General features: G+C 42.3%; 1 protein-coding gene across 13 annotated transcripts in view; it reads left to right on the top strand.

Annotated features, from left to right (window-relative positions):
- Nucleotides 1–14671, top strand: part of celf4 (CUGBP, Elav-like family member 4) — a 1190565-nt gene that overhangs the window by 1066095 nt on the left and 109799 nt on the right. The gene's annotated exons all lie outside the window — the stretch shown is intronic.

The following is a 14671-nucleotide window of genomic DNA, read 5'->3' as shown; positions in this document are numbered from 1 at the left end:
TATTCCCTTCATGATTAAAACTCAGTCTATCTCAGCCTAGAATATATTTAACAATACCACCTCAACAGCCTTCTGCAGTAAAGAATTCCACAGATTCATAGAGAGAAGAAATTTCTCCTCATCTCTGACTGAAATGGATGACCCTCTAGTCTGAGATTATATCGTAGAATCATAAGGATGTACAACACTGAAACAGACCCTTCAGTCCAACTCATCCATGATGACCAGATATCACAACCTGATCTAGTCCCATTTGCCAGCACTTGGCCCATATCCCTCTAAATCTTTCGTATTCATATACCCATCCAAAGCCTTTTAAATATTGTCATTGTATCAGCATCCACCATTTCCTCTGACAGCTCATTCCATACACGCACCACCCTCTGCGTGAAAACGTTGCTCCTTCGATCCATTTAAAATTTTTCCCCCCCACCCTAAACCTATGCCTTCATTTCTGGACTCACTGAACCCAGGGAAAAGACCTTGTTTATTTACCTATCCACGCCTCTCATGATTTTATTAACATCGATAAGGTCAACCTTCAGTCTCTGACACTCCAGAGAAAACAGCGCCAGCCTATTTAGCCTTTCCCTATGGCTCAAATCCTCTAACCCTAGCAACATCCTTGTCAATCTTTTCTGGACACTTTCAAGTTTCACAACAGCCTTCCAATAGGACAGAGACCAGAATTGCACATAATATTCCAAAAATGGCCTAACCAATATCCTGTACAGCCGCAACATGACCTCCCAACTCCTGTACTCAATGCTCTGACCAATAAAGGCATCTAAATGGGTATATAAACAGGAAGGACTTAGAGGGATATGGGCCGAATACCCTCTTCACTATCCTATCTACCTGCAATTCCACTTTCAAGGAACTATGAACCTGCACTCCAAGGTCTCTGTGTTCAGCAATACTCCCAAGACCTTATCATTATGTGCATAAGTCCTGCTCTGATTTGTTTTTCCAAAATGTAGCAACTCATATTTATCTAAATTAAACTTCATCTGACGCTCCTCAGCCCATTGGCCCATCTGATCAAGATCCCATTGTATTCTGAGATAACCATCTTTGCTGACCACTACACCTCCAATTTTGGTGTCATCTGCAAAGTTACTAACTGTGACAAAAATCAATGGACCTAGCAGCGGGTCCTTCTGGCACACCACTGGTGATAGGCCTCCAGTCTGAAAGGCAACTCTCCACCACCCTCTGTCTTCTTCCTTGGAGCCAGTTTTGTATCCAATGGCTAGTTCTCCCTATATTCCATGAGATCTAACCTTGCTAACCAGTTTACCCTGAGGATCCTTGTCGAATGCTTGTCTTCTGGTCTGAGATTGTCCCATAAGGAGAGCAGTTATTAGACTTTTGAACAGACCACTATAATGTTCATGTTGAGCTCTTTCCCTCTGCACCTTCTCTGTGGCTGTAACACTGTATTCTGAACCCTGTTCTGCTACCCTGATGCACTTTGTATGGTACGATCTGCCTGTATAGCATGCAAAACAATACTCTACACTGTGTCTTGGTACATGTGACAACAATAACTCAAACTCAATCAAATTCAAACTCAAACTCGTAAAGCCCCCTAAGAATTTGGTATGTTTCAATAAGGTCTCCTTTCATTTTTTTAAACTCCGTTGAGTAGAGATCCAACCTCTTCCTCTACCCAGGATCAAACAAGCAAAATTCTTCTGGACTGCCTTCAATGCCAATATTTTTTCCTTGGAAAAGAGAAGCAAATGTGTTCAGAGTTCCAGGTGTGAATGAAATAGTACTTGGATTTCCCTATTTTTCATATTCTATTCCTTGTAAAAGTTCAATGTTCATTTACCTACTCTATTACCTGCATACTAGCTTCCAGTGATATGTGCACACATACTCCAAAATTCCTCTGTGCTGTATCATTCTTCAATCTTTCTTCATATAAAGAATATTCAACTCCTCTATTCTTCCTGCCAAAGTGCATAACCTCACATTTTCCCACATTATTTTCCATTGGTCAGATTTTTGTCTATTTGCTTATGCTGTTTATATTCCCCTGCAGATATTTGTGTCATCCTCACGACTACTTGGCAGTGTTCCTCATCTAAGCCACGAACATACACTATAAGAAATTGTGGCCCCAGCACTGATCCCTGTAGCAATTCACTAATTACAAGTTTCCATCCTGAAAATGCTCCCATTATTCCAACTATTTGTCTTATAAATTAGCCCAAAATCCTCTATCCGCATTAATTTTCTACCGAAACACTATCTTGTTAAATACTCTAAAGTGTAGTACCTGAACAAACACCTGCTGGAAATGCAGATAAATTACGTTCACTGCTTCCTTTTTATCTACCCCTTGTTAACTCTTCATAAAATGTTAATAAATTTGTTAGGTGTGATTTTCCCTTTATGAAGCCATGCTGACTGTGCTTGATCATTTATGCTATTACATCCTTAATAAACACTCGAACATTTTCCAAATAACGGATGCTAAGCTAACTGGACTATAGTTACTTTTTCTGATCTCCTTTCCAATTATGACTTATGAATTAGTCACAAGTTGTTAATACTGGAAATCAAAAGCCAGAAAATACAGTAAAAATGCACAGCCAATTCAGTTGCTTCTGGAAAGAGAAAAGACTGGATGTTTCATATGTTGAGTACAGATGTTGCATTGGATCCAGTAAAATTCAAATGAACTTCCTCTAAATAAAACTTGACCTATCTTTCCTCCTTTGCAGCATTCATGATTTAACTGTTGTCAATTTCCTCTGCATACTGTCGATCACAAAATTAGGACTTGCAGTCAAAAGGCAGCTTTAACATTCTTAGCACATCCAAAAGCCCTGTACAGTCAATGAAGTATTTTGTTTGGAATGTTGATCATTATTGCAGTGTTGAAAATGCTGGAGTCAATTTGCACACAGCTAGGCCCTTCCAGCAGTGTGATGTTCATTGAGGGACTCATGCTGGCCTGGACATCGAGGAGAACAACCCTGCTGCTTTATAGACAAAAGTGCTACATGAACTCAGGAATCCCAGGGTTTCTTCTTCCATCACAGAATATCCCACTGGCTTCTCTATACAGTGGAAATGATGCATCTTCAAAAGCTTCATGGTTTTCCATTTAGTCTTGGGGCAGAGAACTCTATTACTGCTGTACCTTTTCTGCTCTTAGCAGAACTTGTCCTTGCACTACTATGTGGCAAGTGATCCATAACTTTGCAAATTCACTATTACCAAAACTTATCACCAAATCAGCTGCTGTAATTTTCTAAACAGAGCTACTGTTTGTTTCAAGTTTGTGTTTCCAAGTGTTACTCATCATCAATGTAAACCACACAGTTAGGAACACTGTGTTCATTTATCTCTGGGAATTTGTTGGGGAATTTATTAGCCCAAATGACATCATTCAAATCAGAAAAGACAATCTGTGTGAAAAAGACTCATATAGAATCCCTACAGTGTGAAAACAGGCCATTTGGCCCAACATGTCCACACTGACCCTCTGAACAGTATCCCTCCCAGACTCATCCCCTTAACCTGACATTTTCCATGGCTATTGCACCTAACTTACACATCCCTGAACACTATGGACAATTTACCTAACCTACACATCTTTGGATTGTGGGAGGAAACCCATGCAGACATGGGGAGAACATGCAAACTCCACACAGACAGTTACCCGAGGCTGGAATCAAACCTGGGACCCGGTGCTGTCAGACAGCAGTGCTAGCCACTGAGCCACCATGCTACCCTCATCTCTTTTGCTCAGGGTGTTAACTATCACTTTAACAATCTATTTAAAGAACATAAGGACATGGAGCAGGAGTAAGAAATTCAGCCCCTTGAGTCTGGTCCACCATTTAATACAATCATGGATGATTATCTTGGCCTCAGCTCCCATCTCTTCCCCATGACCCTTTAACCCATTTCTAATTTAAAATCTATTTATCTCATCCTTAACCTTACTCAGTGTCCTGGCATCCATCAGAGTGTGAGGTAGTGAATTCCACAGTTTCATAATCATCAGAGGGAAGTAATTCCCCCTCATCTCTGCCACCCCTTCACCTAAAACTATAACCTCTTGTTCTAGATTGTTCCAAAAGGGGAGATAATAAATCTGATAGAATAAATTTGGTCTTAAATCTGTTACTGCCAACTTGATCAATAGTCTCCCAAGTGAAGAATTGGATAGGAGCTTGCATTTGTTGCTACATTGACCTTTCTATGGTTGATGCAAACTCTGGTTGAACCTTCAGGCATAGCCATTAACAAGATTGGAGCACGCCAACTACTGTGACTGGGTTCAACTGGTTGGTTTTCCAACAAGTATTGGATTCCTGTTTTCACCTGGGCATGTATCTCTGTTTCTAAATGAAAAGGATGCTGATTTATACAAAAGGATTTTCCCACATCTACATTAAGTTATTATATACCTGGTTTGTCACTACAGCTGCTTTCAAATTTTGCAAGTTGCCCTGATAGATCTTCTTGAGATTTTGTCTCGAAATATAAAAGTGCACTGTGTAACCTCCTTAATAGATCAGCTAACTGATCGACTGCTCCGGTTTCCTCCCATAGTCCAAAGATGTGCAGGTTAGGTAAATTGGTCATGCTAAATTATCCATAGTGTTCAGGGATGTGCAGGTTAGGTGCAATAGCCATGGAAAATGAAGGGTTAAGGGGATTGGTCTGGGAGGGATACTCTGCAGAGGATCAGTGTGGACATGTTGGGCCAAATTAGCTAACTGGATAGCAAGGGATTCTATTTGGAAATTGCTCAGTCCTCCATCTCCCTCATCCTATCCATCTCTTTTGCAAAGCAATATCCTTATTTGTGACATATCTGTGTTTGCTCATCCCCCCTCCCAACAGTAATATTGCTTTAACCTTTTGATGTCACACCACCAGTTGTTTTTCCATTAATTTGGGGTGTCCATCTAATAATTTACTTCCCCAATCGTTTTGACTACCCTCCATGGAGCACTGATTGTGCTTTCAGTGGTCCACTCCACAAAGCTAAAAATACAAACACAAAACCCATTTGGTGAAATGTCTAAGTCTTGGCATGCTTGTTGACTCATTTTTTTCTTGATTGTTTATGAAGTTCTAAGGTGTCCTTGAGTTATGTTGCAGGCTCTCATGAGCTGCTTCCAGAACATCGATACCTAATCTAATGAGTAAGGTTTGTCCCTCTGTTCCAGAGATGTTTGTCTGATTAGTTTCAGAGGCCCTCGAACCTTATTCTCCACAGCCAATTCAAAACAATTTAAACCGGTCGACTGATTAGATGAATACAGGGAGGAAAATAAAAGAAATTCCTGTCCTTTGCCCGATCATGGGGATATTAATGGTGGTACACCCTGACCATTTCTTTGAGAGCTTGATGGTAATCTTCTAAAGCTCCTCAATTCTGTGGGGGCTATGTTGAGGACTGTATTACACCAAGGCTAATCATAAATTCCTGGAAAACTTTAGACATAAAATTATAACATTGAACCAAATGGATCTCAGTAAGTAGTCCATATTAAGTTAAGAACTGGGTTAACTTGCTTACCACTAATTTTGCAGAAAGGGAATGGCCTTTGAGAACAGAGTAGCCATGTCCAAAATCGTAAGGATATTCTTGTGTCTCACCCTTACCTTCAGTACAGGTCCCACACATTTCACCAACAGCCAACTAACTGGTTGGTAGGGAATTACAGGTTGCACTTTGGTTGCAGTCTTTCCACATTCTGGCATGTTTAGCACATTTTTCGAAACTGAAACATGTCCTTGTGACATCCTGGTTATTAAAAATGTCAACAAATACATGTCCCACCATAGGGAATTACATCCTTTGTATTTGCTAACAATATTGTGCTGGCATCACTATCTGGAGAGCCACCGTCTGGAGTACTCTTCATCTGCAGGTCTATGAGGAGGTTTCCTCTCCCTCATCAGAATCCCATTTCAAACGTGGTAGAGCTCTGAAACTCCTGCTTCAACGTGAGTCTGTGCCACTTAACCTTGCACTGGCTTGTTGAGCTTCAATCAGAAACAACTTATGAATATTTTCTTTGGATTATCAAAATCTCCAAAAAAAATTTCAGTTAATCAAACATGTCTGTGGTGCCAATTTTATCTTCAGTGATGTTTGGCAATTGCTTTTTCTGCAACTGTTCTGTCGCTTGGTGGCTCAGTGGTTAGCACTGCTGCCTCACAGTGCCAGGGACCTGGGTGACTGTCTGTGTGGAGTTTGTACATTCTCCCCATGTCTGCAAGGATTTCCTCCGGGTGCTCCAGGTTCCTCCCACAAAGATATGCAGGTTAGGTGGAATTGGCCATGGGAAATGCAGGGTTACAGCAATGGAGTGGGTCTGGATAGGATGTCCTTGGAAGGTTGGTGTGGACTCAAATGACCTGCTTCCATACTGTAGGGATTCTATCATACTTTGTCTTTCCATAATTAGTGGAGAAGCTGCTACTTTTGCAGTGGCTGAATCAATCATCAGGAGGAGGCCAATTTCATCTAAACCATGATTAACTCCGACACATTTACCATTTCGACCAGCCATTCTCAACGGCCCCTTAGGGCCCTGGCACATTTGAAGGGGGTCACAGACTGTAAACTGTGAGAAGGGGAACCCCAAGGGAGCCTTTAACTTCCCAAATATTGACTAGAAATACTATAGTTCAAGTACTTTAGATGGGTCAGTTTTTGTCCAATGTGTGCAGGAGGGTTTCCTGACAGAGTATGTAGATAGGCCAACAAGCGGCAAAGCCACATTGGATTTTGTACTGGGAAATGAACCCAGCCAGGTGTTAGATTTGGAAGTAGGTGAGCACTTTGGTGATAGTGTCCACAATTTGGTTATGTTTACTTTAGCGATGAAAAGGGATAGGTATATGCTGCAGAGCAAGGTTTATAGCTGGGGGAAAGGTAATCATGATGCAATTAGACAAGATATGGGATGCATAAGATGGGGAAGGAAACTGCAGGGATGGGCACAATTGAAATGTGGGGCTTATTCAAGGAACAGCTACTGCATGTCCTTGATAAGTATATACCTGTCAGACAGGGAGGAAGTAGTCGAGCAAGGGAGCCGTGGTTTACTAAAGAAGTTGAATCTCTTGTCAAGAGGAAGAAGAAGGCTTATGTTAGGATAAGACATGAAGGTTCAGTTAGGGCACTTGAGAGTTACAAGTTTGCCAGGAAAGACCGAAAGACAGAGCTAAGAAGAGCCAGGAGGGGACATAAGAAGTTGTTGGCAGATAGGATCAAGAAAAACCTGAAAGCTTTTGATAGGTATATCAGGAATAAATGAATGACTAGAGAAAGATTAGGGCCAATCAAGGATAGGAATGAGAAGTTGCGCATGGAGTCTGAGGAGATTGGGGAAGCGCTAAATGAATATTTTTCGTAAGTATTCTCACTGGAAAACGACAATGTTATCGAGGAGAATACTGAGATACAGGTGACGAGACTAAATGGGACTGAGGTTCACAAACAGGAGGTGTTAGCAATTCTGGGAAATGTAAAAATAGATAAGTCCCTTGGCCGGATGTTCAAGAAGGGGAGTAGAGACAACCCTGGTAATTATGGACCAGCGAGCCTTAATTTGTTTGTGAATAAAGTGTTGGAAAAGGTTATAAGAGATCGGATTTATAATAATCTAGAGAGGAATAAGTTAATTAGGTATAGTCAACACGGTTTTGTGAAGGGTAGGTCATGCCTCATAAACCTTATTGAGTTCTTTCAGAAGGTGACCAAACAGGTGGATGAGGATAAAGCGGATGATGTGGTGTATATGGATATCAGTAAGATGTTTGATAAGGTTCCCCGTGGTAGGCTATTGCACAAAATACGGAGGCATGGGATTGAGGGTGATTTAGCGGTTTGGATCAGAAATTGGCTAGCTGAAAGAAGACAGAGGGTGGTGGTTGATGGAAAATGTTTATCCTGGAGTTCAGTTACGAGTGGTGTACCACAAGGATCTGTTTAGGGACCGCTGCTGTTCGTCATTTTTATAAATGACCTGGATGAGGGCGTAGAAGGATGGATTAGTAAATTTATGGATGACACTAAGATCGGTAGAATTGTGGACAGTGCCAAAAGATGTTACAGGTTACTGAGGGACATGGATAAGCTGCAGAACTGGGCTGAGAGGTGGCAAATGGAGTTTAATGTGGACAAGTGTGAGGCAATTCACTTTGGAAGGAACAACAAGAATAAAGAGTATGGGGATAACGGTAAGATTCTTGGTAGTATAGGTGAGCAGAGAGATCTTGGTGTCCATGTACATAGATTCCTGAAAGTTGACACCCAGGTTGATAAGGTTATTAAGAAGGCATATGGTGTGTTAGCTTTTATTGGTAGAGGGACTGAGTTTTGGAGCCATGAGGTTGTGGTGCAGCTGTACAAAACTCTGGTGCGGCTGCACTTGGAATATTGCATGAAGTTCTGGTCACTGCATTATAGGACAGATGTGAAAGCTTTGGAAAGGGTTCAAAGGAGATTTACTAGGATGTTTCCTGGTATGGAGGGAAGGTCTTATGAGGAAAAGCTGAGAGAATTGAGGCTGTTTTAGTTAGAGTGAAGAAGGTTGAGAGGTGACTAAATTGAGACATATGAGATAATCAGAGGGTTAGATAGGGTGGCCATAATGTTTGATGATGATGGCTAGCATAAGGGGACATAGCTCTAAATTGAGGGTTGATAGATATAGGACAGATGTCAGGGGGTAATTTCTTTACTCAGAGAGTAGAAGGAGCGTGGAACACCCTGCCTGCGACAGTAGTAGACTCGGCAACTTTAAGCTGAAAATGTGTTGCTGGAAAAGCGCAGCAGGTCAGGCAGCATCCAAGGAGCAGGAGAATCGATGTTTCGGGCATAAGCCCTTCTTCAGGAAAGGGCCTGAAGAAGGGCTTATGCCCGAAACGTCGATTCTTCTGTTCCTTGGATGCTGCCTGACCTGCTGCGCTTTTCCAGCAACACATTTTCAGCTCTGATCTCCAGCATCTGCAGTCCTCACTTTCTCCTCGGCAACTTTAAGGGCATGTAAATGGTCATTGGATAAACAAATGGGTGAAAATGGAGTAGTGTGGGTTAGATGGGCTTCAGTTTGGTTTCACAGGTCGGTGCAACATTGAGGGCTGAAGGGCCTGTACTGCACTGTGCTGTCTGGTGGAAGTTCCAGGATTTTAAACCAGAAATGCTGAGGTAGCAGTGAAATGTTTCCAAGTCAGGATGGTGAGGGGCTTGAAGCAGAACTTGCAATTAGCTTAGCGATATGACATCCAAACAGTGTCTTTTAAACAAAGGGCTCATATCCTTTTCATGACATCTTGAAAAATCAGGTATTTTCTCTCAGCCTTTTCAAATAAAACACAGTCTACAATCCTTTAAACATAAATTCTTAAAAAACAACATTGAGAGTAATGCTTGTTCATAGCAACTTTCACTAATTGTGGGGAAAAAAAATCACTCTGATATTACTGGTATTTTTACTATCCTGGGCATTGCTTTCCACTGCACTAATAAAGGGAGCGAGTGATGTAATGGGTTAGTACACTGCACTTTCCTCTCCAAATGTGGGGATCAAATTCCATTTAAATTTCCAAGGGAATACAGTAGTCTTCTATCTCTACTGTTGAAACAATTTCCCATGCAAAGGGTTTCGGCAGCTCAGATGAATTCTCATGAATGTGAGCACAGATTTGTTGGCATCCACAGTCAATATGGTACTAAGCTTTATCTCTCACTAAGTGAAATAATAGGATTATGAAAGAAACATGACAGTATGGCAGCAACTCCCATTGTCAGTCTTGAGGTGTTGAAAGGCAAGGTCTGAAATCAACATTTCAAAACACCTTTGAGGATGAATGACAGCCAATGATTTGGATGAAGGTGTGAGGCAGAGCTACGTCATCAGTTACATGGTACTAAAAGATCACAGAGTCATAGAGGTGTACAGCACGGAAACAGACCCTTTGGTCCAACTCGTCCATGCTGACCAGATATCCTCATCTAATCTAGTCTCATTTGTCAGCACATGGTCCATTTGTCAGCACATGGTCCATATCTAAATCCTTCCTATTGATATACCCATCCAGATGCCTTTTAAATGCTGTTAATGTACCAGCCTCCAACACTTCCTCTGGCAGCTCATTCCATACACGCACCATGCTCTACGTGAAAAAATTGTCCCTTAGGTTCCTTTAGTATCTTTCCCCTTTCACCCTAAATCTATGTCCTTTAGTTCTGGACTCCCCCACTCCAGGGAAAAGACCTTGACTAATTATCCTATCATGCCCCTCATGATTTTATAAATCTCAAAAATCGCTAATTTTATAAACCTCGATAAGGTCACCCCTCAGCCTTCAATGCTCCAGGGAAAAAGGCACCATCCTATTCAACCTCTCCCTCTAACTCAAATCCTCCAACCCTGGCAACATCCTTGCAAATCCTTTCTAAACCCTTTCAAGTTTCACAACATCCTTCCAGTAGCAAGGAGACCAGAATTACATGCAATATACCAAAAGTGGCCTAACCAATGTCCTGTACAGCCGCAGCATGACCTCCCAACTCCTGTTGATAAGATTCCCCACAGTAGGCTATTGCACAAAATATGGAGGCATGGAATTGAGGGTGAATTCAGCAGTTTGGATCAGAAATTGGCTAGCTGAAAGAAGACAGAGGGTGGTAGTTGATGGGAAATGTTCATCCTGGAGTTCAGTTACTAGTGGTGTACCGCAAGGATCTGTTTTTGGGGCCACTACTGTTTGTCATTTTTATAAATGACCTGGATGAGGGCATAGAAGGATGGATTAGTAGGATGGTTACAGAGGGACATGGATAAGCTGCAGAGCTGGCCTGAGAGGTGGCAAATGGAGTTTAATGCAGACAAGTGTGAGGCGTTTCACTTTGGAAGGAGCAGCAGGAATAAAGAGTACTGGGCTAATGGTAAGATCCTTGGTAGTGGAGATGAGCAGAGAGATCTTGATGTCCATGTACATAGATTCCTGAAAGTTGCCACCCACATTGATGGGGTTATTAAGAAGGAATATGGTGTGTTAGCTATCAAATACCTTCTTTCCTCTCCTATCTACCTGCAACTTGACTTTCAAGGAACTATGAACCTACACTCCAAGGTCTCTTTGTTCAGCAAAACTCCCTAGGACCATACCATTAAGTGTATAAGTCCTGCTTTGATTTGCTTTTCCAAAATGCAGCATCTCACATTTATCTAAATTAATCTCCATCTGCCACTCCTCAGCCCATTGGCCCATTTGATCAAGATCCAGTTGTACTCTGAGCTAACCTTCTTCACTGTCCTCTTCAGATCCAATTTTGGTGTAACATACAAATTTACTAACAATTCTTCCTATGTTAACATCCAAATCATCTATATAAGTGACAAAAATTAATGGACCCAGCACCGATCCTTGTGGCACTCCACTGGTCACAGGCCTTCAGTCTGAAAGTCAACCCTCCACCACCACCCTCTGTCTTCTACCTTTGAGCCAGTTCTGTATCCAAATGGCTAGTTCTCCCTGTATTCCATGAGATCTAACCTTGCTAACCAGTCTCCCATGTTGAACGCCTTACTGAAGTCCACATAGATCACGTCCACTGCTCTGCCCTCTTTAATCCTCTTTGTTATTCCTTCAAAAAACTCAATTAAGTTCATGAGACATGATTTCTATGCACAAAGCCATGCTGACTTTCCTAAGAAGTCCTTGCCTTTCCTCAGGATTCCATCCAACAACTTGCCCACCACCGAGGTCAGGCTGACTGGTCTATAGTTCCCTGGTTTGTCCTTATCACCTTTCTTAAAAAGTGGCACCACATTAGCCAACCTCCAGTCTTCCGACACTTCACCTGTGACTGTCAATGATGCAAATATCTCAGCAAGAGGCCCAGCAATCACTTCTCTAGCTTCCCACAGAGTTCTAGGGTACACCTGATCAGGTCCTGGGGATTTATGCGTTTATGCATTTCAAGACATCCAGCACCTCCTCCTCTATAATATGGACATTTTTCAACATGTTACCATCTATTTCCCCACATTCTATATCTTCCATGTCCTTTTCCACAGTAAACACTGATCCAAAATGCTTGTTTAGTATCTCCCCCATCTCCTGCGGCTCCACACATGGACTGCCTTGTTGATCTTTGAGGGACCCTATTCTCTCCCTAGTTACCCTTTTGTTCTTAATGTATTTGTAAAATCCCTTTGGATTCTCCTGATTCCCATCTCCTGTCCCCTTTCCGCCCTCCTGATTTCCCTCTCAAGTATACTTCTACTGCCTTTATACTCTTCTAAAGATTCATTTGATCTCTCCTTCTATACCTGACATATGCTTCCTTCTTTTTCTTAACCAAAACCTCAATTTCTCTCATCATCCAGCTTTCACCCTAACAGGAATATACTGTCCTGCAAATTTAAAATATAATTGTGTTTCACCTGGGACAGTGCACTGATCCAGGCCTCTATCTCAGTTCAGGCTTGCTGGGTCTGCTGGTGCAGCCTCCTTTGCTGATCAGCACTGCCCTCCTTCCCACCAGGCCATTGGTGGAAAGGAGGGCACGAGCACCTCAAAGTCCTTGTCATTGAACCAAGGAACTAACTTAGCTTTGTCAACCATTTCTTTGAGAATAATGGTACAAGACCTGGCTTGCAGCAACTGAGGCATCGTGGAGCAGGGATTGAATTATAGTACCAGTGGCATGAACGTTGCAAGGTTCTGGCAACAGCGGCACTTCTGCCTCTCCTGCCTCCATTGATTTGGTGGTAGCGATTGGTCATGTTGCCATAGGCTTGATGGATTGTCAACCATGGTTCATCCTGTGTATCTCCAATTCTGTCAAATGACTGTGCAATTGCACATGGGCATGACGTCACAGCACATTTGAGCATGTCCAGTTGGATCACAATGGTCAATTCTGACGAGGAGTTATATCAGACTCAAAACAGTAACTCTGTTTGTCTCTGCAGAGATGCCGTCAGACCTGCTGAGTTTCTCCAGCATTCTCGTCTCATTTAATATTTCTTCTGTCAGGTCTACAGAAGGTGAGAAAAGTGGTTGGTTTAAGCAACAACAGAGACAGTGAAAGTGGGGAGGTGAGGAAAGTACCAATTGGAAAACTGGTGATTGATGAGAGAAAGCATGATAAAATGGGTGTTCACAAAAGGAGATGTCAATATGACTAGAAATGGGGGATCTGGGAGAGAGGTAAATGGATCATTCCTACAGACATAGCAGTCATCAAGTCTACATTTAATTTCTCCATTCTAGAGGAGATTGTATTGTGAACAGTAAATGCAATTGACTGAATCGAAAGACAAAGATAAACTGTTTCTTCAACTGTAAGGAGTATGTGGGTCTCTGAATTGTGAGAACGAGAAAGATATAAAGACAGGCATTATCTCCAGTGTTGAATGGAAAAGCATTACTGTTGTTAAAGGATTGGGTATTATGGAAGTGATGCTGGGTGTAAGGGAAAATGTTTTTGATGCTGGTATCTTGCTAGAGGCAATAGAAATGAGAAAGGATGATTTGTTGAATATGGATGCTTGTGGAATTGAGAGATAATGCCTTTTTGTTGTGTGTGGTGTTGGAAAAGCACAGCCGGTCAGGCAGCATCCAAGGAGCAGGAGAATCGACGTTTCGGGCAAGAGCCCTTCATCAGGAATGAAGCTTGTGAGCCGTGGGGGTAGAGAGATAAATGGGAGTGGGGAGGTGCTGGTGGGCATATATTGACAAGGTGTCTGTGGCTGGAAGATTAATCAGTTTTTGCCTTTCAGCAACTTGTGTGTTATGTCTACTGCAAAAGGAAAAAGCAGAGTTATGCGTGCTCGTGATGAATTGTGTCAACATATTTGGAGGGGACTGTGAATTAAGGATATTGATAGAGCAAGTGCCAGTCTATTCAGATGAGGATGTGGGGACATACCTGGAGAGAGAGAAATGTATGGTGCTGTAATGTGCATTGTTCTGGGGATGCAGTGCAGGAGATTTGATGAATCAGTTGGGGCTTGACAGCTAAATTAGTTATGCCAGTCACCATTCCCATCCTTCTCTGGTTTGAGATCATCTCGGGTTGGAGCAACCATACTTCTGTTGTATTTCCTCTCATCTTTGGGAAATATCACATCTCTGCAGTATTCAGATCCCGCAGCCGGACCTCATGATTAGAGTGAGTGGGACCACTCTTCTGAGACCTTCTCTATATTTCTATGGTTGCTGCAGTTTCAAGTATCTATCCCCTTCCCATTTACCTCTCCACCCCCTCGGCTCACAAGCCTCATTCCTGTTGAAGGGCTCCAGCCCAAAACATAGATTCTCCTGCTCCTCGGATGCTGCCTGACCCGCTGTGCTTTTCCAGCACCACACTCTCAACTTTGATCTCCAGCATCTGCAGTCCTCACTTTCTCCTGGGTAGGACCTTATGATGATTCCAGGAAAGTGCAAATTGGATAAGAGCAGAAGTGTAAGAGTGGAATGGATAAAATTGAGGGCTATATCAATCATGGGGCGGCAAAAGGAAGACGTATTGGAAGCATGAATATGGAAGGTGCCATACCAAGGTAAGATTAGATTAGATTAGATTAGATTACTTTACAGTGTGGAAACAGGCCCTTCGGCCCAACAAGTCCACACCGACCCGCCGAAGCGTAACCCACCCATA

The sequence above is a fragment of the Chiloscyllium plagiosum genome, unplaced genomic scaffold (assembly GCF_037043375.1).
Source record: "Chiloscyllium plagiosum isolate Xiang-an unplaced genomic scaffold, Cpla_swu_hap1 HiC_scaffold_1, whole genome shotgun sequence".
NCBI classification, from domain to species: Eukaryota; Metazoa; Chordata; class Chondrichthyes; order Orectolobiformes; family Hemiscylliidae; genus Chiloscyllium; species Chiloscyllium plagiosum.
This window is presented reverse-complemented; position numbering and strand designations above follow the sequence as displayed.